General features: G+C 40.7%; 2 long non-coding RNA genes across 2 annotated transcripts; both read right to left on the bottom strand.

Moving 5' to 3' along the window:
- Window positions 1-20,490, bottom strand: LOC138828403 (uncharacterized). The gene is made up of 3 exons (XR_011372239.1): window positions 20,356-20,490; window positions 11,252-11,589; window positions 1-1,833 (listed from the first exon to the last, which is right to left on the bottom strand). It is a non-coding gene; the product is annotated as an uncharacterized lncRNA (long non-coding RNA).
- A 1,337-nt stretch (window positions 20,491-21,827) lies between these two features.
- Window positions 21,828-24,772, bottom strand: LOC138828402 (uncharacterized). Its single transcript, XR_011372238.1, has 3 exons — window positions 24,579-24,772; window positions 22,788-23,016; window positions 21,828-22,296 (listed from the first exon to the last, which is right to left on the bottom strand). It is a non-coding gene; the product is annotated as an uncharacterized lncRNA (long non-coding RNA).
- Window positions 24,773-25,471: the final 699 nt, after the last annotated feature.

The following is a 25,471-nucleotide window of genomic DNA, read 5'->3' as shown; positions in this document are numbered from 1 at the left end:
TTTTTTTTTTTGTAATCAACAGCTGGAGTTCAGCTAGTCAAAAGCAGCAGGGTGTCAGCCAATCACAAGCAGCCAGCTCATCCTACTATGCCCAAATAATGATGAACCTGGCAAGAGTTAGTCAGGTGATGATTCTGCTTTGCTTCTGAGTTTGAGATGCTTTCCTTTTTGGGGGATACTCTCTGAATAACCTCTGGGTTGGAGTGCCATCGATTTTTTTGATTCTTTGTACAAGTAAACTCTGCTGATTTATTTTACGTTTTGCTTGTGACAACATGCAGTTTGAGAACACATCATATTACCTGCTGGGTTTTTTTTATGCGAACCCCTCCCCCAGCAGGGATTTTTAATTGTCTTAGTTCATTTCTGTGCCTCCCATGCCTAGACTCGGTGTGCGACACACAGTTGCGTGCTTACTGAACATTTGTGGAGTAAACGAATACATGAATGAAAAATGGCCATTTAGAGGCGTTTGTGACTGTCTTCAGCCAGGAACCCAACTCATCTTCTCTCAAGGGTTCTGCTGTTCTCAGAGTACCCCGAAGGAAGATCGGAGGTACTGCCCAGATTCTGCTTGTGTCTCTGAAAGCTGGAAATACTTTGGATCTTATTTTGTTGGCTGTGGACCTGGCTGGGGGTGCAGCCAGTGTTCCTTGGGTCTTAGTGTGCATTAGCTGAGTATATAAAGCCTCACTCTCCTGCGGGTTCAGAAGAGATCATAGTTACGATGAATCATGATAGCTGTCAGTACACCCACACCATATGCAATCATATAAGATGTGTAGACCTACTCATTACCTTGCCCATGTAATTGTAACCCCTCTGTGTATGGTATTTTCACAATAAAAAATAAATGAAGAGCAATAGCATCAAAAATAGGATATGTAGACCTCTACCCATTTCTGCCCCCCCCCACCATTAACTGCTCTGTGTGTTCTTTGTGCCAACATTGCCCAGCACCAAAGCCACCATAGTCTCCTCTGCTCTGTGTCTTTGAGCTCTGGAGGAAGAGGCTAACTCTGTTTCTGCTTAGGACTGTGTTTAATGATCCCATAGTGAAACCTTCTGCTTAGAGTTTATGGGGAAATCCCTAGCTGCTGAGACACAGCATTTTGTCTTCAATTTCTCATTCTCCCTTCCAGTTGCTCATGATAAAGAACACCCCCCTCAGACCCTGCACCCAACACAGAAGTGTCTGTGCAAACATGTTAAGATAGAGTGGAGGAAGCTATCACCTGGGTGCCAGCAGTTCCTGGTCTCTAGCTTTATAGCACGCTTTTGTAGTTTCACCCTCATGTGACTTTGGGAATCTCACTATTTGGCTCTTAAGTTCACTCATAGTGTATCAGGAGGCAACTTTTGCTTTCCCTTCACAACATGAGAGCATACTTGGGAACACACCTGGAATACTCTCAGGGGCTTGTGGGAAGATAATCCTGTACATTCTTGTGCACAAACTCACTTCTTTCTTATTGTACAAGTCCTAACTGGAGTTAAGACCTCCACGTCTTTGAAAGTCAGCTTACTTCTTACATATCCTCCTGAAATATTTCCTGGTAGAGAGAGGGGGAAAAAATACCATCCTAAAAGTTATCCTCTACTTCAGGATCTTCGAAGGAGCTGGCTGTAACTCAGCTTGGATGTAAGCAATGGAACGAAGCAAGGCTTCTGAAGTGAGCGGTATCTAGCGCTTGGGTTGTAACTCCTGAGTGGACAGCCAACCATAGCCTCCTCTACCACCTCCAGGTCACCAGGATGCTGTGGGGCCTCTGTATGCTGTTTGCTGAGTCCTCAGCCTCTGGTCTTGTTCCACATCCTGCCTGCTGTATGGAGCTTTGGAACAGAAAAACAAAACAAAAACAAAAACAAACATGTGCTGAAACTTCCAACTTGTCCTTCTCCTTGAAAACACCTCAAAGCAGACAATGCACCCCCCCTCCATCCCCAACATTGAGGAGTGACTATTCTCAGAGAAAGCAGAGGGAAAACACAGGGTTCGTCATTGCCAGCAACAACGGCCCTCAGTTTTCACCCAGATTTTCACAAACACTCTTTTTACAATCCTTGCTGGTCCTCACAGGTTACAAGACAGTCTACACATGGGGCTCAGGCCCTTTTTCAGGAACCTCAGGCTGGGGAGCGGTGTTAACTGCAAGTCTTCACTAAAGACTTTGTTCATCGTCCACAACTTTCTATAGATGAACGTTTTTTGTGGAAAGGATATGCTGACGCTGCTGCCTTGGGAGTCGATCTTTGCTGTGAACTGTTTTTGTTATCAAATAGTTTTTAGCCTTGTGATTTGAAACAAACTTTCACAAAGGGTTGAATGTGATCAACTCAAAACAAACAGGGGCGGAGGGATGAGGGGAAGCCCTGCATGCTTCAGCATTTTAATAAGTGAAAAAAATATCAATGCATTGTTCAGCTCAAATTCACAACAGCCTAAGTGGCTGACACCGATTCTACTTGGAATCACTGCTGATTTATTTACCCTGGAATAAAGGCAGTGCCATTATGTCTTGGTGACAACAGAAACAGGCTTTGGCCAGGCCTGTGCATAGTTTGGGGATGAAGAAAATAAGTTTTGAAAGGCAATGGGCACTGCTGATTATAGATTTTTATTAGAAACAGATGTGGGACTATGGCTTTTAGTGGTAAACCCACTGTTAGTGAAACAAGTCAGCTGACTGAGAACCATAATGTCTTCTTTCTTAGGAAGGAGAAATGTTAACTAATAGAGTTCATAATCTCTTTCTTCAAGGGACTGCCCAGTGATCAAAAACAAATTCTGAAGAAATTTGTGCAGATGTTGAAGAGTGTACTGTGAATCTACTAGCACTATTTTTGTGAACACATCTTTAGGCTGAGGCAGAGTTTTAGAAAGTAATTACAGGCTGAATGTTGGTGGCTCAAGCCTATAATCCTATCTACTCAAGAGGCTGAGATCTGAGGATTGCAGTTCAAAGCCAGCCCAGGCAGGAAAGTCCATGAGACTCTCACCTCCAATTAACCACCAGAAAATGGAAAGTGGAACTGTACTTCAAAGTGGTAGAGCCTTAGCCTTGAGTGAAAAAGCTCAGGGACAGTGTCCAGGCCCGGAATTCAAGACCCATGACCACCACCAACAACAACAACAAAAAGTAATTATGAAAACCTTTTTCTTCAATCACTATAGGATACTTTGAAAGTCTCCACTTTCCATTAAGTTTGTGACTATTGCCTGCACCAGTTTTTTTTCCCCTTCTAGACAAAGTGATGCTAATGCCAAGTTATATGCTAAAGGTGGTTTCATATATTCCCGGGTCATTTTTCCTCCCTTTAAGGACATTTCAAATAGCATGCTCCCTTCTTGTGGGCTGGGTCAGCTAGGGAGGAGATGATAAGCATCCAGATTATTCCTACCTCCTTGTGACATCCAGTGTGTTCCTGATCATTTTTGGAGACTCCTTCACTCAGACTCCCCAGAAGTTTCCCATGACACGTCCCATCATCAGTGAGACTGGTCAGAGCTCACTCATGTAGCCTCCCATGGCCACACCTAGCTTTGCTGGAGACTGGGGCATGGAGTTCTTCACTGTGGTTACTATTTATGGACCAGTAAAAAATCAGCTTTGTAGGACAGGGAAGGAATTTAAGAATAGCTAGTGGCAGCACCAGACTCATGTTATTCTCACGCCAGGGTGTGAGAGTTCCTTTCCTCTTCACTTTTCTTTAAGTGTGGTGCTGTCAGACTTTTGATTTTTGTCAATTTGATGGATACTCATTTATTTCTTAAATTTGATATGCTTACCCTGCTCCTATTTGCTCCCTCACAGATAACCATTCTAATGCTATTTAATATGTCTGTTTATATTTTGCTTAATGCATATTATATAGTATGCATCTATTTTTAATTTATGAAATTAATTTGTTATATTTCACTAAGTCCTGTGGTGGGGACTGACTTGTATTGTTATCTATGACATCTATTCTGTTGCTTCTTATTGCTACCTAGCATTCCGTGCTATGAACCCACACATAGGACTCTCCAGTGCTTAAATGTAGTCAACTTGCCTGGCATGGATGAAGCCCTAAGGGCAAACTCCATCACCTAAAAAGAATCAAATCAAATCAAATGAAATCTAGTAGTTGAAAAAAAAACCCAGAGATTCTTTGATTTGATTATTGCTCTTTGATCAGAATCCAAATAGGTGTAAACCTCCTTGGGTATTTATGCCTTGGGATTACATGAGTTTTTCACCCTTTCTGGGGAGTGGAGGGGTTAGAGATTAGAAAAGCTGTGTAGCCATTGGGGATTTACAGGTGACTGGAGATGTGGCCCAGTGGTAGAACGCTTGCCTAGCTCTGAGCTCAAGTCCAAATACACAAATCCTCTGCAAAAAAAAAAAAAAGGTTCTTAGGCATGTAATGTAGATCTTATATCTATGCCCATACCAGCCTGAGCATCTCTGAAGCTAAGTATGGTCAGGCCTGGCTAGTATTTAGATGGGAGGGCTTGAAACCCCATGACAATGGTCTCAAGGGATGGCAGCTCAGCCAGTCCAGTTATGTAGGCACTTCTCAAAGCATGGTCTCCTGTGGCATCAGCACTGTCTAGATTTGGAATACTAGATCTAATGAGCTCTCCAGGTGGTAGGAGTCTGTAGGAGTCTGGAAACCACAGGGTGTCCTCTATCCTGACTGTCCAGACCAGTACCGTAGCTCCACTCCTTTGACTCTTAGCTCTGACGTATCCAGCATATGTCTTTTTATCTTTGGGGGAAACAAGGTATCTTTTACACACCCCATCTGCATTCAAAGTCAGAAAACGTATGACTCTACATGGGCAGTGCCAAGATCGAGAACTCTCTCAGGTATCCTCTATTATGTTCTCTTGCTAACAGCTGTGCCTAGGGGCTGCAGAGTCTACCCAGGTAAGTGACAGGTTCCCCTATGCATGATTGTCATAGTAACTGCACAATGCCTTTACCCTCTGTTGGTCAGTTTTCTGTAACTGTCACAAAATGCCTGAGACAATCAACTTATAGAGAGAAAATATTTATCTTTGCTTACAGTGTTGGGGGTCTAGTCAAGGACCAAGTGATCCCCTTGCTTTGAGCCTGTGGCAAGGCAGCACATCCTGGCAAGATCACTTGCTAGACATTTTAAAACGTGCTTACATCACGAACTGAGGGCAAAAAAGGAAGAGGAAGGTACTGGCATCCCACAATCCCTTGAGGGAAAACACCCTTGGTGACCTGGAGACCCCCTATAAGGCCCTACCTCTTAAATAATGCCAAACTAGGATCAAGCCTTTAACACACAGGATTCTGTGGGTTAAACTGTAGCATCCTTTTACCCCAATACTGGGACTCTTGTTTGTAGGAAAACAAGGGAGCACTGAAGTTACAGGTAGGCCAGACAGCAACTTGTACTGTTTGTACTTGGATCAGAGGTGGGAAAAGTCAAATATAGAGTAAGTACTAAAGAATGGCCTTCACCTGGCTCATGGTGTTTCTGAATGAAGACATCGGGATCTCTTAAAACCTGTACCTTAGAAGGGGCTTTGCTGTCTCACCTCTAGGTGGCAGGCCCTCAAATTTGTGGCCACATCTCCCTTTTGCCCTCAGAGATGAGTGATGTTCCATAATTTCAGTCACTAAACCTCAAACACTAGCCTCAGCACTATGACTACACTCCATCCTGTGAAAACCACAGGACTTAGCAGTGGGGCAGAAACAGATTATGAAAGGAGTGCTATGATCAGTTTGTTTACACCAGCTACCCACAGCCAAGGAGGAGGGATCATTATATATTTTTGTCTCTCAGCCTTGAACTTGTGCTTTTCCCTTGAATATCTCTGCCTGCCTGGTGACATATATTCCCCAATTCGGCATTTGATGGTTGCTTTTTATTTTTACTTACTTTCTAGGTGTCTTTGGGAACAGGCTCCTGAGTAGAAAGAGAATAGGAATCTTTTTCTTAGTATGGGGTACAAATGGAAAAGCCAGGCCTACCCTGTCCTGAGCATTGGAAGGTTACAAATTGCAAGCCAGCTCCTTTGCAGGAGAGAGAGAGTAAGCAAGCTTGCTTCTGCTACCCTCTGCCTGTGAGGGGCGGGGCCGCTGCTGCTCACCAGAGACCTTTCATGTTCTTTGCTTCTAGGTGTGGGTTGTGCCCATCAACACTACAGGTGGGTCCCCAGCAAGGGCCAAACACGCAGCTGCACAGCCCAGGGACTTTGAGCTGTTTGCAGCTCTCCTCTCTTTGTATCCCTGCCAACTTACACACACACACACACCTGGGCTTTCACCAGCTGCTGGCTCACTCCAACCCCCTTCTCACCACACCACATGATCTCATGTTCATTACACCTGCTCCTCTTTAGGCCAGTCAGCCCCATCCCTGCCTTGCCTAAATAAGGCCTAGGGAAGTTTGAACAAGGCCTACCTTATTCAGGCATGAAACAGCCAACTCCCACTAATTTCATGGCAAATTATGAGAGATTAAGGTTTACTGTGAAGAAAGGCCAGCCCTGACGATTAATCAGCTTGGTCATTTGGGCATCAAATTAAATTGGACCTGATACCTGTGCACTAAAATGGAATCAAATTCTCTCCTTTGGCATGCTGTATGCTTTGTACGGAGAATACAAATTCACCTGTCTCCACCTTCCTTCCTTGCGTGGAGATGTTGGTTTATGATTTGAAATCATAGCAAAGAGAGGAATCAAGCACTAAAGTTTAGGTTTCTACAATGAATTCAGTGAACTGGATTCTGTCCAGTTGGACAAAGATTTATCTTCCCCATCATTTGCCTAAGAAACTCTCAGGTGCTGAGGGCTAGAAGTCCTGGTAATACCAGATCGATATCTGCAGGGAGGATAAAATCCAGTACAGATAGACAAGCTAAAAATGTCACCATCTAGTATAGAAAGAAAAGGTTGAGTCTGTTTTGAAAAATGAGTGGCATTTGGCACTTCCTTTGTTTGGGAAGACACTGTGGCCTGATCTGTAGTCCCCATGTTGTTTTTAATTGGGTTGAGCATTGTTTTGCACCAGTATTGCTCCTGACATTGTGCATGTGAATACAGTCCAAGGCTAAATGAGGCAGTCACTGTTGGAAACTGCCAACAAATATGAATAACTTTTCTGAGGCCAACTTTTCTCAAGGAAGTAATAAAAGTACTTTTGTGGCTAATGGCAGAGCACATAAAAGTCTTTTTCTGGCTTCCTGACTGGCTGGTAACTCCAGACATGAAATATAACTTATCAATCCATTGCCTTTTTTAAAATGTGGTTTCTTTGTCAGGGTGTTAATCAATCAACATGTAAGTCACAAGGACTTCTTATGTGTTTGGTGTGATTCATTGCCACTTCTCTGACTCACAAAAGGACAGAGGAGATGAAAAATAGGGAAGAGAATTAACATACAGGTAAATAGTCTTGTTCTTTTAAACAGAGTATTGTTTTCCATAGTCACTGGAGTGACCACTAAGGTTTTGATGTAGTTTTCAAGTTTTAGATCGCGAGTAACATTTAGTTCTTACCCCCCCCCCCCCCCCGCACACACACACATACTTGCCACATACTTGGCTAGAGAGCATCCACACCTGTAGAATGGGAGCCATCAGTTCTGCTTGCTAATATTTCCATTCTCTTTTTTGGAAACCAAGGGATTGTGTTAATTTAACATCTTGAATGTAGGCCTGCCTGTGTGTCTTGTTTTCACATTTACTGAAATGTGAGTGGAATTGGATTTCCTGTCTGAGCCAAAGCATCTAATCAACAGTACGCTCATCTGGGCACCTCTGTCTTTTCCTGCCCCTGTGCTTTGATAAGGAGGCTCTTTGCCAAATCAACCCAAGGAGGAAGCCTTCCCTGAAGAGTCACTTGAGTCTTCAGTGGTCTTTGCTTGAGGAAAATAGTTGTAATAGCAGAGGTGGTAATAGACCTTTTTCTTTCCCTCTTTTTACTTCGTTTTTTGTTTGATTTTTTTTTTATTGTCAAGGTGAAGTACAGAGGGGATACTGTTACATTAGTAAGGTAATGAGTACATTTCTTGTCAATCTTGTTACTCCTTCCCTCAATTTTCTCCTACTTTCCCTCCCCACCTCTCCTGCCCCAAGTTGCACAGATCGTATTATAGACTGTGTATATCGCTGTTGCATCGGTTCCCCCTTGTCCTTTGTCTCACCATTCTGTTGTTTCCTTTCTCTTCCCTAATTTAAATAAATGGATATACAATACCAGGGTACCCAAAGCAATTACAGTGACAACAGGGGATATACCATAGGGGAAAGAATGTACAAAAGAAACAAAAAATTGGTCAATGGCTTGAATGCAGGGCCTGGACACTTCCCCAAGCCTTTTTTCTCAAGGCTAGTGCTCTACCACTTTGAGCCACAGTTCCACTTCTGGTCTGAGGTTGGTTAATGGGAGATGAGTCTCAGGAACTTTCCTATCTAGCTTGGAACCATGATCCTCATATCTCAACCTCCTGAGTAGCTAGAATTACAGGTGTGAGCCACTGTGCCCAGCTCCTTTTTGTTTCTTTGAAATCTACTGAGATTTAGGGAAAGTTTTCCTTAGTATTTTTTAACACTAACTTGATATTAGTAAGAATTACCTTGCTCATCCCACGTACTATTTTTGTGAGGGAAAAAGTCTAGTCTACTCTGAGGCTTCTGGAAAACTGGGTGATGTGATAACATCTGGACTCAACTTTCGTAAGTGGAAGCAAAAGCTCAAATGAAAGAGCGGTGGACATGGAGTACAAGGTCAGTTGCCAGATAGCAAGAGGCTATTGGAAGATGCCAGTGTTTGAAGTGGCATCCACTTGGTTCAATCATGGCTACCTGCAATTGGACATTGTGAGTGTCCATTGCTTTGAAAAATAAGCCAATCCTAATTTAGGTAGTCTAATTTCAGTGTACATAGTACCATTTTCTCATGAAGGTCAAAGAAAAGTATATACATATATATATATATATATATATATATATATATATATGTAGAATTGAAAAAGATGTAAGATATAACATGCATGTATAAGTCAAGCTCTAAGAATCTGCCATTGACTATAAGTATGACTACTCCCTTTTCCACTGTGGTCCAACTCTGAGCTCAAAGCTCGCTTTTCTTTCCTTGCTACCATTATTTGACATGATGTGGGGAAATTTTTAAATAAATACTTTGCTAGAACCATATAGAAAGAGACTGGTCATGAACATGCGCATGTAACCAAACTGTGAGTTCTTAGTAGACAGTCATAGATGACTCAGTATAAAAATCCTTTTAGCTGCTTTTCAAAGCTGCTTTTTGTCTAGTAGGTACCTGTTCATGATCTACCTATGTACTTGTATCCTTTAACAAGGCTGAGTTTATACCCATTCAGACTCTACCTCAAATGGGCTGCTCTCAGCTTTTTGATAACAGGAAATTGTTGGTTTTGATTTTTTCAGATTTATTTTAAACAACACCTTATTTTTAACTTTCAAAAGGATCCCAATTTTAAGGAGTTACAGCACAAAGGACTCTTTTTCAGAACTATTTGGAGATCCATCAGTGGCCTCATGTCTCATGTCCATTTTCCCTACATCAAGGAATATTCTACAGTATCACAATACAACCACCAAAGTCAGGAATCGCTATACTTGAATCTATGGAGGTGATTTGAGTTTCTCCCATTGTCTGAAAAATATAGTTTCTATAAAAAGTATCTGGTCCAGATGTTGCATTTAGCTCTTATACATCTTCACTCTACATCTGCTGCTATATCTTTTTCCAAGAGCCTGGTAAAAGCCAGTGCTGAGGCCTGAACTCAGGGCCTGGTGTTGTCCCTGAGCTTTTTTTGCTAAAGGCTAGTGTTCTACCACTTGAGCCACAGTTCTACTTCGGGGTTTTTGGGTAGTTCATGGAGCATCAGAGTCTCACAGATTTCCCTCCATGGGCTAGTTTGGTACCTTGATCCTCAGAACTCAGACTCCTGAGTAGCTGGATTACAGGTGTGAACCACTGCTGCCCAGCTTTGAGCCTGGTACATTTTTGAAGTATACAGGAGACTTATTTGAGAGTACTCACCAATTTGCTATGCATCTCCTGTGCTTATAAAGGTAGCACAGAAAGGGTTAGAAGGTGCTTGTTTTCCCTTTACAACTTATAAGGGGATGCATGATTTCCAGTCGACCCCTTACTGGTGGTGTTCAGTTTCAGAGATGTTTGCCAGCCTTTTCCATTGCACACAGTTCTTTTTCTCTTGCTAAAGTATAGCTTCTGGAGTAATTTAATTTCATTAAATTACTATGTAAGGATTCATACTTTCCTATTTTGCTTGGTAGGCTAAAACTGTTTATATAATTATTTATCATAATGCTCAAATTGTGCTGGATATTTCTACCTAGAAGATACTTATAGTGGCTTCTGTGCTTTTTACATGACCTCAACATTCTCTGAGCATTTTCTTAGTCTCTATCATATATAGATAACAACTTCACACCTAGAGAAACAAAGTTTTTAAAGCTCTCAAAATGTTGCCCCCTCTGTTTTTCTAGGAAAAGGTGGTTGTAATCCAACCAGAGCAAGGTGATGCTTTGCCTTGCCCTACTGTAGACTTGGCCATTTCTCCATGGAAGAATCTGGAAGGAGCTCTAAGATAATTTCATTCAGTAATCATGTGATGCTTAGTAACTATTTAATCCCTAAGGATACCTTGACTATTATTGTTTTTATTTTTAAGAAAGTTTTCAGAACCACTGCTCTATAGAAACTCCATTTTATTTACAGAACACTCACAATTACCTTAAATGATAGAGCTAATACCACATAGCATTTTCTAAATGGCCGATGGCTATTAATGTAGTTTCTTCAACCTGTTCAGTGGGTTTGTTGTGTCCCTTCTGTGAGTTTCCAGTAGAGGAACTGTAACTCAACAATTCATTTATGTGAAGAAGTTAGAACAAGATGAACCAATGACTCCATTCTTCAATCTAATACTAAGAGCAATGCAATTAATGTGATTATTGCTGCCTCCCTCCCCTGTAGGCAGAACAGTTGGGACATGAGGTATAACAAGTGTAAATGCATTTCTAGGGACAAGGGAACAACATAAGCTACAGCTGAGCCTTTGCGGAAAAAGTCTAAGTCCTGGAGTGACAACACAGAGGTTTCCTCCTAGGGAGTTGGGGTATAGGGCTCAGCCTGTAGGAAAGGCACATGTGCCTTTAAGGGAGGAGGAGACTTAAGAGATTGGAAGACTTAAGAGATCTCTTTACCTGAGATGAGCAGAGGAAGGTGCCATAGGAAGCAATGCCTTCAGGAGCCTGATTTGCTTGGAGGTAGGAGGAGCCTCTGAAATAGGTAAACAGTTTTGTCTCATCTGCCACATGAAGTTCTTTGGGGGTGCATTTCAGATAGTTTGAGGTCAAGTGCAGATAACCAAAAACCCAAGGAGTGGTCTAAAGAAGTAGGTGTAGATTCTGCTCAGAAGTGTGAAGGTGAGTGCTCACTGACAGTCATTTGGTAGCTCAAAAATGAAGGCTAATGTCTCAGAGTCTTTTCTTAGTCTTTCCCTCGTGATTGCAAGATGGCACTGTAGCTCCAGGCATCATACCTGCAGAGAAAGGAAAAGTAGCATTGGCAGACAGAAAGCTTATCCAGAGTCCTACACCATATCATCTTCAGTAGGTATTCAGCCACTGCACCTAAATCTGAGCTTTCATGCCATTACTCCTAGCTGCTCAGGAAGCTGGGAGATTTAGCTCCTCCAGTGTCTATAATAAAGGCCAAAGAGAGAAAAGTGATTATCAATCTGTGTCAGGTTTACCAACCTATTTGATGATCACATAAAGATGGGTAGATTATTTTCCACCTATCATTTAGAAGACATGAGAAGTTTTGTTTGGATGGAAGAAAAACCTCTTTTTATTTATTTATTTTTTGTCAGTGGTGGGGCTTGAACTCAGGACCTGAACGTTTTCCCTGGGCTTTTTTGCTCAAGGCAAAAAAGTTTGGGCCACAGTACCACTTCCAGTCTTCTGGTAGTTAACTGGTAATGAGTCTCACAGACTTTCCTGCCTGGGCTGGCTCAGATCTCAACCTCCTGAGCAGCAAGGATTACAGGTGTGAACTATCAGCACCTGGCTTGAAAACCCCTTTTGTTTTCTTTGCCCATATGGGGGTTTGAACCTAGCACTTCACACTGACTCATCTTGCTTGCTCACTGCTGGTGATCCCTACTACTTAGGCCATACCTCCAGCCCAGCTTTTTGCTGGTTAATTTGAGATGAAATATCATAGGCTTCTCAGCCTGGGCTGAATTTGAACTACCATCCTCTGAATCTCAGCATACTAAGTATCTAGATTACAGGTATGAATCACCAGTGCTGGCAGGAAATTTTTTTTACTCCTCATTAGGATATTCTATAACTGAAGAACTGTTCAAGTAGAGAAACATTCATTATTTAGTGTCTTAGAAAGTTAGGTATTTGGTTGTATACAGCTTGGAGATAGATAATGTTAGGTCAATCATCCATTATTTCAGCCATAATTTCAAAGCTATGATCCTCTTCCTCTCCAAGCACTGTGAAGTACAAAAGAAATTAAAAAATAAATTACAAGATGGCCATTTCCTATCCTTTAGCCCTTCTTCCTCTACTTCACTGGAAAACCTCCCAAGCTTTTATTCTAAGGGTTATGCTATACCTCTCCTTCAAGATCACTTTCAAGTGTGCCAAGAAAAAAAAGGACTTGATGATAGAGTTCTGAGTAAAAATACCAAAAAATTCAAGATATATTTAGTTTACCATAATGTATTTGCATAAAGTTAAATTTTACCTAAGATCCCATTAGATAGATTTAAAAGACTTAACATACATATGCTCTGAATATTTTATAATGCAATCCCAAGACTTCTCTTGACATATATTATATGAGACTGTGTATTATGCTTAAATTTTGAAAGTAAACACATTTGTAAAAACACACACATACACACCAAAAAAAAAAGACACACTTGGCAGATGTGTTGAAAGCCTGTGGTTTATTTCTGCTTCACGTTGCACTGTAGGCTTGGCTATACCAGGCTCTGTAATGGCAACAGCTAACCTTTTCCAGACAATCCTTCAGGCCCTGAGGGAGGGAAGACAATGCCTCATTGTGAACTTTCACAACATTTGCAAATGTGATGCAATTTTGGTGTACCCGTGCCCTGAACTTCAGAAAACCCACCCAAGATTCTTGCCAGTCTGCACTTGTTAGACAGAAAACGTGAGATTAAGGAAGGCAAAGCCCCCTTTTCTCCATTGTAGTTAGAGACGATCCGAAAGCTACTTTCTTTCCCTCTAGTCTTCTAAGTGACCAGAATAACAACTGGAACTGGTTTGATATTAACCAAACAAATGATTTCTTTCACACATATTTATTTTATTGCATGGCTAGCACCATGTAGGGAATCCAGTTAGCATCTGTTGCCTCTGCAGCATTTTGATAGTTAGCAGCTTTGGTTTCACCATGCACTAGCTCTGGGTGAAGTTGTTTCTAAGTCATTTTATCCATCCAAAATATTTTTTTTTATTGAGCATCTGCTGATGAGCTGCTAATCTACGTGTTGAAAGTGCATGCTATGGCTAAGCCTTACATGACAGATAGTTTCTATTCCTTACATTTTTTAAGTTAAGAAGAATTAAGGCCCAGAGAGAATAAACAGTTTGACTCCTCAAAGACACCCAGTTAGCTAGTTGTGGTAGCTGGGTTGGAAGCCAACTCTTTCACTCCATACACCAGGTTTAGCCTAGCATCTTTTAGCCTTCCTCCTGTCCAGTGACTCATGATTGCTGATACATGAAACCTTTTCTTGAGCCCTCAGTTCTTGAAGACTTAAGGTTCCTCTGATATGAGTAAAAATTGTCTGGGTCTAAGATCATAAAGGAGGCCCTTGGCTTGGTTGATATTGGTATTAAAATTTATTCTGCTTTTTTCTGTCCTCAGTCTGCTCATCTTCAAAGTCTGATTTCAAAAGATTTTAGTTCTAAGCATATCTCCTTCATGCTTCTATTAATCATCCTGGCAGGCTAGCCTTACGTGGGAAATAAGATGGCTCTTAGAACGAATATCTTCAGTGGGAGCAAAAAAAGAACTCAACCCTGAGTTTCTAGCCTGAGTTTCTGCTTAGTATTAGATAATTTCTAGTTGTGTAGCTTTTGGATGTGTCTAAGTCTACTGTTATGAGAAACAAGTGAGGTAGCCTATAGGGGAGTCTTTTTATGTATGTGTGTTCGGTTTGGTTTTGGCAGTACAGAAAGGTAGGTGCTCTGTCATTTGTACTATGCCTTCAACACTTTGTGCTTTATTTTTTTTTCATTTTGTATAAGGTCTTGCTTTTTGCCTACATTGGTATAGAACCATAATCCTCCTGATTGTCATCTCCCAAGTAGCTAGGATTAAAAGTATAAGCTATAGAAGAGTCATTTGAAAATAGAATGCAATATATAATGAGTAGCCATGATCTTTCTTTACAAAGAAGAAGGGACTAAAACTTATTGGCACTTCAGCTCAACTTGAAAACTTCTCATTTAAAACTGTTCATTGAATTTAGAATGCTATAAGGACTCCAAAGAGGGAGCATTTTCTGTCATATCCTGTTTTTGTTAGTAAGTATTTGGGGCATGAAATTCTGAAAAGAGTTTATTCTTCTTGGGTACAAACTCAACCAGCGTTTAAGGGCCGATCTCCCTAGCCTCTCTGGTCTTCTAAAATTCAAGGGTGAGGATTTTCAAGGACAGGGGTGGGACACTCATCATAGCTTCAGCAAGTGAAGTTCAATCTGCACGAGGAGTTGGAAGGAGGCAGGCACCTCCGTTTTGTCAGTGAACCTAGAATCTTTTCCACATTGCCACAAGCACAAATTACAGGAACAGATTTCCAAGTATTTTAGACCCCAACCAGGTGGACACAGAGAAAATAAACCCAAATGACTTTGGTTGGCTTGATATCCTCTGTAGATGAAATAGTAAGAGCTGGGGCAAAGTACATTGTTCCCAAGCCCATTCTTCCACAAACCTAATCTTTCCTCTTAGCATCAGCATACTCCATGCTTCCATCTTGCTTATCAGCCTTCATAGTCTATGTTGCTATGTCTCGCTTTTGTTAGCTCCACTTGAATCTCTCCTTAATCGGAATCACATGTTGTTGTTTTCAAAGGTTTTCAGAGTGGTTTATAACAATGGAGCTGTGTTGCAGAGTGGGAGGGGGGAGACAAAAGTTCTGCTAGGAGTAGAGTCAGAGGAACTGGGCTTCATCCCCAACTCTCTGCCTCTTGAAGGCTGCAACATCTCAGCGAGGTCATTTGCCTTCCTGAGCCTCAGTTTTCACCTACATAAAAGTGGGACTCTTTCTGCCCTGTTTCATATACATCAATGAGATGTGTATAGAAATGCTTGAAAACCAGACCAAATATGTTAGCACATGCCTGTAATGCCAGCAAGTGGAAGGAGGAGTTAGAAGGACTGTGGTTCAAGGCCAGCCTGGTCTCAAAACAAGCTAGGCTTGATCTTATACTGTGGAGGGAGAGGTCAGGTGATTGTGATCTATGATCAGCCAGGGAAAAACATGTTTTTCTATCTGGAAAACTACAACAAAAAACAAATGGGGGCATGGTCCTAGTGGTACAGTACTTACATAGAAAGTAGAAGTTCAATCCCTAATACCTCCAAAAAAAATTTAAGAATAAGGAAAAAAGTGCTTGAAAATACCACAGACATGAAGTGACCCTCACCCCTAATTATCCTATGACAATCATTCAGTATATGATGACTGGGCTGGAATGGAGTTCAGTGGAGCAGCAATTGTCGAGCATGCACAAGGGCCCGGGTTCAATCCCCAGCATTGCTACAACAATGACAAAAACAAAACTAACCAAAAAAACCCTAAATGACTCTAGGCTAGGCCACAGTGAATGTGACTCAAAACCCAGAAGATTCAACAATAAATAGACCCTGTTCCCTGGCCTGAGGAATCTCACTGGGGGGTGAGGATACAGATGCATGCACGGACACATAAAATATACTTTGCGAAATCTCATAAGTGAGCCTAAGAGAGATGCCTTGCCCAAATGGAAAGGTTCTTTTAGAGAGAGGCCTAACCCAAAAGCTACATCTGCAAGGGTGAAATCATTGGGAAAATAAGGGAGTAAAAGTCATTCCAGGCAGAAAAGCAGCATGTAAAAAGGCAGAAAAATGAGAGATTATGAATATAAGAAGTATTTCCCTGTATCTGGAGGGACAAGGAGGAATGGCACTGGAGAATAAGGCAGCATGCAGGTGCTGGAGGTCATGCTCCATACTCATGAAGATCATGGTATACAATGCTCATGGAATGCTGGGTATAATACTACTACCTTATATGTATTCTTTTCTCTCAAAAACCCCATCAAGTCACACTGTTTACAAAGGATGGAATGGAAGTTCAGGGAAGTCATACCACTTGGGCAAGGTTGTTAATACAACTGGAAAAATTGGACAAGAATTGGTTTTGCCTTAATGCTATTGAGAAGGAATGAAAGATGAAAAGCAGGTTTTGAGGAGACCAGATTTATTTGTCTTTATGCTAGTACCTACATATCTACTTCCAATCTTTCAGATTATTTCTTGAGCATCTATCTGCTCTGATAACTGATAAAGTATATGCCCGTCTTTCATGTGGAAATTTACATCATCAGTTTAAATACTTAATGATGATCTCTTGAATTTGACAATAAAGCAATCCAGTAATTGAAATCCTTTGAGATGGGGTAGATTATAAATGGAAATTTACATGTAATCATTGATTCTTCTGAATGATCACTTTCCTTGGGTAATAATCTTTTTCCTCCTTTCCCTAATAACATTTTGTCAGAAATAAATAGAAGAGTTGGTAGACTTGAAAAGTACAAAAAAAAAACCCTTGCAAGTAGAATAAACATTTAAAACACTCAAACTCATTTCATTTCCAGGAATTTATCCTAAGCAAACAAGCAGGTATAGTGATTTAGGCATTCAGAAGTATGCTATTCATTCATCCATGAAGGGGCATCTGGACTGATTCCATACCTTGGCTATGGCAAATAGTGTTGTAATAAACATGGAAGTGTTGGTGACTTGGTATATATACACAATGGAATTTTACTCATCCATTAGAAAGAATGATATTGTCCCATTCACAAAGAAGTGGAAAGACCTGGAAAAAATTGTGTAAAGTGAAGACAGGTCCAGGGAACACCTAGAGAGACAAAGGATGTGTGTTTTCCCTTACATGTGGAATTTAGGTTTACCTTATAAACCTGGAAGTGAAATACTTTGGGTGGTATGCAATGTTTATACAAATGTACTAACTGAAATACAGTAGATTCAAGGGAGATCTCAAATAGCCTAATTTCTTAGAAAGCCAAAATCAAAGTTCAGCAAACTAAAACACCAGCAAATATATACTGGAAAGGGATAGGATGGGGTCAAGGGGAAACAGGTAGAAAATGAAGAGAAGGGGAGAATGCAGTCAAGAAAGCAATACATATCCTACAAAATTAGGAAGGGTGAAGGAAGGGGTGAGTAGGGGAGGGGTAGGCGGGAATGGTGAAAAGGGTGGCATTAATCATGATATATTGTATTCATAAACTTTGTTAGATGGCAGCTCCTTTGTGCATCTACTTAAACATAGTAAGAAAAAGGTAGTAGTAATAATAATAATAGGTAAAAACAGACATGAATTTCTGATACTTGAGTAGTGTATAACCCACCGGCCAGGGTTGGTGGGTTGCTCAATCACTCTCCTAAGTTTTCTGGTTTTCCACTTCCATGCCTCGGGTTAGTGGAGAATCCTTGGGTCTAAGCAGTATCAGAATTTAGAGTCATTTTTCATTTAATGAAATTAAGTAGGCTTTCATTCATCTTGGATGCCAATAGCTCTGCTGAGGGCATCCTTGGGCAGTCATCAGCTTCATGGGTACAAGATTATCTCTGGCACCCCAGGATCTCCCAGCAAGGCCTGCCACCTCCAGATTTACCCCCAGGCTTCATGAGGAATCTTCTATTCCATTCTCCCAGTGAGTCTGGCTCTTTGTCCTCTGTACTTCACAAGTTCAAAGCATCCATCTTTGTCCTACCTATGACTCCCACGTGAGTGGCTTCTAGTTCACGCACCTCCCTAATCCCACAGTTTTGAAAACAAGAACTTCTTTGTTGTTGTTGTGTTTTTTGTTTTTGTTTTGTTTTGTTTTTGCTTCTGGACTGTGGTAAGCCCAGATTGCCCAAAGCTAAATCCCCATGTGGGGTTTGAGGAAAAGGAAAGAAAGATGTGGTGTTTTATAATGAACCTGCAGCCTAGAAAACAGGCTCAGGTTATTCAGAATGTTCTTTTTATTTGTTCTTTTCTTTCCTTCTTTTTCTTGTGTTAGTAGTAGGACTTGAACACAGTTTCTAGGTGCTGTTTCTTAGTTTTTTTCACTTAAGGCTGGTGTTAAACTACCACTTGAGCCCCAGTTCTATTTCTGGCTTTTTCCCCCCTTTCTTTCTTTGTCTTTTTGGTGCTTAATTAGAGAGAAGACTCTCATGGGTTTTCCTGCCCAGGCTGACTTCAAACTGAGATCCTCAGATCTCAGCCTTCGATTAGCTAGGATGGTTAAGTGTGAGCCACTGGTGCCCAGCTATTCCTCACGTTTTAGAAAACTGTTTCAGGGACTGGGTAAGATACCATTTTCAAAAAAATATACTACATAAAGTATGGTATGCAAATTAAGCCCAGTGTCAATACTTATTTGCACATTTATATACATGGGGTAAAGAAGGCAGTGGGTGCCATCTTAGAAGAGTGGATTGTGTTGAAATCTATTTTTCTTTTTATGCTTTTGCACATTCTCCTAATTTCTTCATATGTGTGCATTATCTTGCAAATGATACTCTGTAACCCAGAGGATGCACATGGGGGTGCGGGTGGGGGACATGCATATCTCCTTGGCTCTTTTGGGGGAGGAGTAGTGGCCTTGACCAGTCTCAACACATTTACTAGTTGGGGAAAAGAAGTGAAGTTAAAAAGGGAACAAAACAACCACGTGGAAAGAAATAGAAAAGGAATAGTAATGAGAGGTTCCTGAGGATGAACAAATTTGGTCCCATAAGAAAGAGCAAACTCTGAGGCTCTGCTAGATGGCTTTAATTGTTAGAGGACAGTCTTGAGTTCTAGGATACGATCCCTTCTGTTGATATGAGGGTAAGGAAAGAATGTGAAGGGGTGATGCTGATTAAGATCTATTGTATTCATAAACTGCTTTGTTAAATGACAACTCCTTTGAACAACTGCTTAATGATAAAAAAAACAACTGCTTAAATGATAAAAACAACTGCTTAATAAAAAAGAAAACTAATACATAGTGATTATCTGCCAGGTACTATGCTAAATTCATACATGTGTTTGTGTGTATAATATACATTTAATATCATTTAATCATCACGGTAACACTTGGAAGAAGTGATGCTAAAATAACTTTGTAACTTCCCTGGAGTAATGCTGCTAGTGCAATTGCAAAACTGAGATTATAGTCCAAGTTTGTCTTGCTTCAGAGCCTAAACTCTTAGCCAATCTGTTAGAGCCAAAGACTACTTTATAAATACAGGCAAACAACAAGTATTCTAAGCAAGGGCAGTTCCCATGTTAATGTCTGCATCCCTGAGGAGTCAAGGGACAAGGAGTGGGGTCTTGTGCTGCTCCTGAGTGGAAGTGCTCTGGATCTGGGCTAGCAACTCGAAGCTGCAGTCTGTGAAATTCTGTAGACTTTGGAAGTATAGATGTCCGTAGTCTTAGGCATTATACCAACACAAGTCTTAGATGCAGAGCTCATTTAAAAGGGGAATGAATAAGTCTCATGCAAAAGACTGGATCCAAGAGATGAAATAGTGAAAAGATCTTGAGAGGGCAATCCTCAACTCGTTTATGTTTTAATTAAGACTAAAAGAAAGCAATCCATTAAAGGGTTCTTAAGTTTCTTTAATCCCTCATCTTTGCTTCCTATAACCATTTCCGTGAAATTGCATGCAGTAGAATGACTTGATAAATGACCAGATTTTCTTCCCTTGTATGTGAAACAGTACAGGAATCAGGTGAAGGTAGACAAAAGACATCTAAATAAGAAAAAGTGGAGAAAAGAAATAGGTAGAAGAAAAGAGGCCACTAGTTAGTTGTCACGAGCCTGCTACTGGGAAATCACAAATATTTTGAATCTCTTCTACTCCTAAGAATGATGATGGCAAGAAGCAAGAAATCTTTGGTCCCTGGCTTGGTGGATGAAGAGTGGCCTGGGATATTGGGGACTGAGGCTGGGGAAAGGCATACCATCTTCTCACATACTGCTTACCTTTTACCTAAATGAGAGATTTATGGCCTCCAAGTTAAAATACAGGGTCCTGAGGGTTTGTGTCCATTCACTCATCATGTAAAAGAGATATTGCATGGCCAACAGTACTTTTTTTTTTTTTCAAAATTCTGTCTTCACTCTGTACTGAAAGGAAAGTACAGTAAACAAATGTTGAATCCAGTTAAACACATCAGCAGGCATATCCTTAGGGATAAAGTGTATTGATGTCTGCAACTTACTTTGAAATGCATCCAAAAAATATGACAGATCGATGGGTGAGTAGTGGGGGTGCATAATTGCATAGATTGTGATAAAAAACAAGTTGTCTGTTTATAGAATCTGGATGGTTAGTATAAATCTATTCACATTTTTCTTTTATACGCGTTGAAAATTTTCATAATAAAATGCTGAAAAATTCTTACTATAGGGAAGAGTTTCTTTGAAAAAGAAACAATGTGCAAGCAAAATATTATCACTCTTTTTTATTGTGTCATGGGGCGGAACAGCTCACTTAATGAGTGTTTACTTTTATCATTACTTGCTTTTTGTCTGTATCTTTGGCAGATTAAGATAACACAAATATTGGTATTTGGGGAAGGCATATTTCATTCTTTCCCACTTAAAACTTATGGGGAAAATATACTATGCCATTATTTTTAAAAATTCATTAATTAGAAAATTCCAACTATGACTATCAACTATGAATTTTCTACTTGGTGAAATGTGAAATGCATTTATTCATCATAGACTTTGCAAGGTGCAGTCAAAATGAACAGATTGTGAAAATTTTTAGTTTAGTTTTTTTTGCTACAAGCTAGACTTCATTAATGAAAGTAAGTCTAACCTTCACTAATACAACATGCACTAGTGAGATTAAAGTGAACATAATGTGAGAAATATATATTCTATTGTAAAGTACAAAGCATTTCTGCTGATTCTGTGAGTGTTTCTGGTGTGTAAATTTCAGATCACTCCTTATATCTGCAGAGGATGCCATGGAGTGACTGAGGATAGGTGTAAGGAAGTAGGAGTAATTTTGTTTTAACCTGTTTTTCATGGTCAACAAACAACCCAGCAACTAAATTGTAGGGTTAAGCCATCGTTGTCTAAGATTACATCAAAATTAACCTCTGATATATTTTCACTGTGATTTTCCTGCAATTGTGAAGTTATTCTTGTGTTATGCTGCTATATTTACCCAGAGCTTTACAAGTAAGATGTAAGTTATGAATAGTGGAAAAGTTGTTAACAGTGGGTCAAAAATTATCTAATGAGCTTATTTTAAAATATTATGCTCACTTACCCTTGATCATTTAATTTTTGGTAAGTGTTAGAGTTTAAAATGTTTAAGCTATTTAGAAGACCTATGTTTTTGTGTCAAAAGAAGTGAATTTCAGTATTTTCAAGCATTAACACATGATCATATATTCTTACTATATTTTATTTTTTAAAAAAAGAACAATATACTGGCACTTGTGCTCTAAAGAAACACAGCAAACTCTCCTTTTTCAAGAATATTAACCATTAAAAATATAAGCTTCTAATGTGCCAGGGTTTTATCCAATGAACAATATTAGATTTTGATGAGTCTCTAACCCTGAAAAATGTCAGACAATCATTCTCATATAACTTTTGAATACCTATATTACTTATATATCAGATACATAAGCCAATCTACTTATTATCCTGCTCTAACTATAACTATTGAAGAGATTTAAGATTCCAGACATTAAACATCCTTTTGCTAAATAATTAAGACTGTGTTTAATTGTAAAAGGAAGGAAAGGAGGAAAGAAGGAAGAGAGAGAAGGAAAGAGAGAGAGAAAGAGAGAAGGAAGGAAGGAAGGAGGGAAGGAAAAAAGAAGGAAGGAAGGAAGGAAACACTGGCACAGAGACAGTGAGGTTTGACAGCCTTTTGTGATCAAGCAGTCCAGCCTCTTTCTGGAAAGATAAAAATAATAGGTTCAGTATTAGATGTGGGAGCTAAAGAAAACAATATGGCAATAATAATTGATAGCTAGTGAATTTCTTACTTTTTTTAAACAATTCACTAAATAAAACTGTTTTCCCCTTACTTTGAAAAGCTTTAAAACCTTGAATGTATTTAAAGAAAATTTTAGAAAATAAGATTTAAATCCCATTTTAAAATATCACATTTTCATTTGCACTTAGAATAACAGAAATCTTTAAAAAGTTGTGAGTTACCCAAAGAGCAATGAGAATAACAAGAAGGAGGAAATGACAAGATAAAAGCATGTTCCCACAGCAATAGGCAATGAAGAATATATGTATAAATGATCAGAAGCACAACTTACTCAAGGACACAGCATGCAGGGAGAAGTAAAGCCATGATCATAGGTTGAAGAACATATCAAAGCAAAGAGATGCAAACAAAACCCTCAGAATATCAGATGGGCATGCTTCAAACCTACCTTCCTCCCAAAGGAATATATGGGTCTAAGCCCAACCTGAGATCACCATGCCTAAAGAAATCACTCTGACTAGCAGGAATCCACGAGCAGGAATCCTCATGCTATGGAAAGCAAAAATTCCAAAAGTCATTGTGCCCTGTTAGTGATAATAATCTTCTCTCCAGGAAGGGTTTATGATCCATGCCACCCTGTCAGAGTGGCACAGATACTCCAATATGCATCGTGCAGCCTGTCAGAAAGAAAGTTCTCTTTAGTACAGACTTCTGCACAGTGAGCAGATACAAACTCAAGCCAAGTGGCGTCAGACCTCCACTCAATCAATCTTACTGCAAGCCTATGTGCTTGCAGTAAGAGCTGTGCCAGTTATTACTGGCTCTGCACCTGAGCTTTTCCGAGAGGCTTTAAAAAAACCACACACAACACTCCCCCAAAAAGAATTTCTAGCCTGGAAGTTGACAGGGGTTTCAAAGAAGAAATCAAATGCATACATATCATCTTTGCTGCATTTTTAAATTACTCTCCCAGCACAGAGGCTTTCCTCCCTCTAGCAGACACATGGTTATATATATTAAAATAGTGTGTATAAATGAATGCTGTCTGGTAGCAAAGAATAACCCCCAATCTGACAGGCTCACCATTTTCCCAAATAGGAATTGGGGACAGAAGCATTTAAAAAAACAAATATTTTTAAAGCAAAAAACACAACTATGCAAACTACATGAAAGACACATTGTAACTCAGTAGAATGTTCTTTGCTAGGTTTTCTTGAGTGCAGATCATGCACAGAGCACCCCACTTTCATTGCAGTGCAAAATAGATCCATGGGTGCCCGGGATGGTGAGAGACAATAGGTATTAAAGCCACCGTCAGTCTTAGCAAATGAGGTAAATTGGAGATCATTTGATGGCATTCTATTGTTGCTATTGTAATCACAGTAATTTTCCCTGGTAATGGTGCTGCGTGATGAAGTGCGGTCCCCACAGGAGAATCGTGAAAGATGCCAAAAGATTGAGAAATGCAGCATCTGCTTTTAAAAGCTCTTCAGATTCAAATTGGCATTTTTTACTTTCTCTTGAAAATTTATTAGAGATTCAGATCATGCCGGTGTAAATGGAAAGGTGAAAGCAGGGTACTTTCAATCTATGAATTATTCAATCTCAGCCTGGCGAAATCGCCATCCATGAACTGATGCTCCGACAGTCCCTTCGCAAAGCCTCCATTATGCTTGTCATTTTTATTTCTTTATCTACGATCTCTCCCCTCGGTTACTGAGTTTGTCCCTTAGGGCTCGGCTTCACAAACCGAGTATTTCAAATTGGCAATAACCTAAATGTGCTGCTCTCTCAAATCGCTGTATACACAGGCTTTCTCTTTAAAAAAAAATCCAAATCATTAAAAATCACAACCATGATGATATCTGCAAGGCTCTTTGATTAGATGAATTAAACACACACACACACACACACACACACACGCACACACACACGCACACACACACACACACACACATCATTGCGAAGAAGAATCGTGCTCCGCTAAGATCCCAGGAGAAGGTGAAGTGATGTTTTCTGTTCCCTTTGTTGCCAGTGTGACCCATCTTAGCAGCACAGCAATGCGCAGAAGGGAGCCCAGTGCTCACGCAGGCTTGCCTGGCACCCTGGTTCCCAGCCAGAGTTGATGAGGGCTGCATGGCAGAAACACTGATCCAACACCACCGTCTACTTAGCGAGCATGATTAGATTGTCATTCTCCAGCCCCCCCAACCCTATCCCTCCCCCCCCCCTGCTCCACCTGCACACAACCGCAGTAGCAGATTCTCCAACTGATGGCTGCTTGTGTCATCACAGCTGTCCCGCATCCAGAGAGGGCTGGGATTGATTTAGGTCAGAGTCTGTTTTCTCCTTTCAACCGTATTCTAACTGAGGAGTGGCTGGTGGGGGGGAATCTGCGCCAGTCCCCGTGACTATGACCAGCTTTAAATATGAGCTGGGGAGTCCCACAGAGTCAGTGTGGTGAGTCACCCAGGCCCCAGCCAAGACAACCCATGGGAAGCGTGCTTTCCTTTGTCCTAGCCTGTATCCTGCAGGTAGAGCTGCATGGCACCAGAAGCCCCCATCCTATTTCCACACGTGATGGGAGACCCTCCTGGCTCTATCAGAGGCTGTGTGGTTAGCAGGCTCCAGCAGTACATTCACGCTGCAAAGTTAGAAGCCATCATGTTTATGCAGACTGCATCCCGGCTCCTGGCTAGACAAAGGTAAACAGTCCTCACGTGAGAAGTGCTAAGAAGTAGCAGGAGCACCCGACTTTAGAACTCTGTGGTTTTGTGCAGAATCTGAGTGGCCACGTTGCCAGTCGGAGCAGAAGCTGGCATTTGCAGCGATGCAAGAAATCGGTAGCCCTGATTCCGCAGTCAGCTGACTTGCAGGGTGCTGTGCTATCCTTCAATGCCCTCTCAAGAGGTCGGCTTCTGAGGTGGCACCAGAGAGATGACGTTGAATGTAAAGAGTTGCCTGCAAGAGGGCAGCTTTCCTTCATCCACACCTGGCAGCAGACTTCTTTGAATGCTGCTTTTCTCTCAGGAAGTTTTAACTCACAGCTTTCGGGACTTAACTGTTCCTGTCCTGCTGGCAAGATGGCAGGTCATTCTTGGTGTGACCATTCCAAATGCAGAAATAGGTTAA

The sequence above is a fragment of the Dipodomys merriami genome, unplaced genomic scaffold (assembly GCF_024711535.1).
Source record: "Dipodomys merriami isolate MVZ:Mamm:240054 unplaced genomic scaffold, mDipMer1.0.p SCAF_16, whole genome shotgun sequence".
Classification (NCBI taxonomy): Eukaryota; Metazoa; Chordata; class Mammalia; order Rodentia; family Heteromyidae; genus Dipodomys; species Dipodomys merriami.
This window is presented reverse-complemented; position numbering and strand designations above follow the sequence as displayed.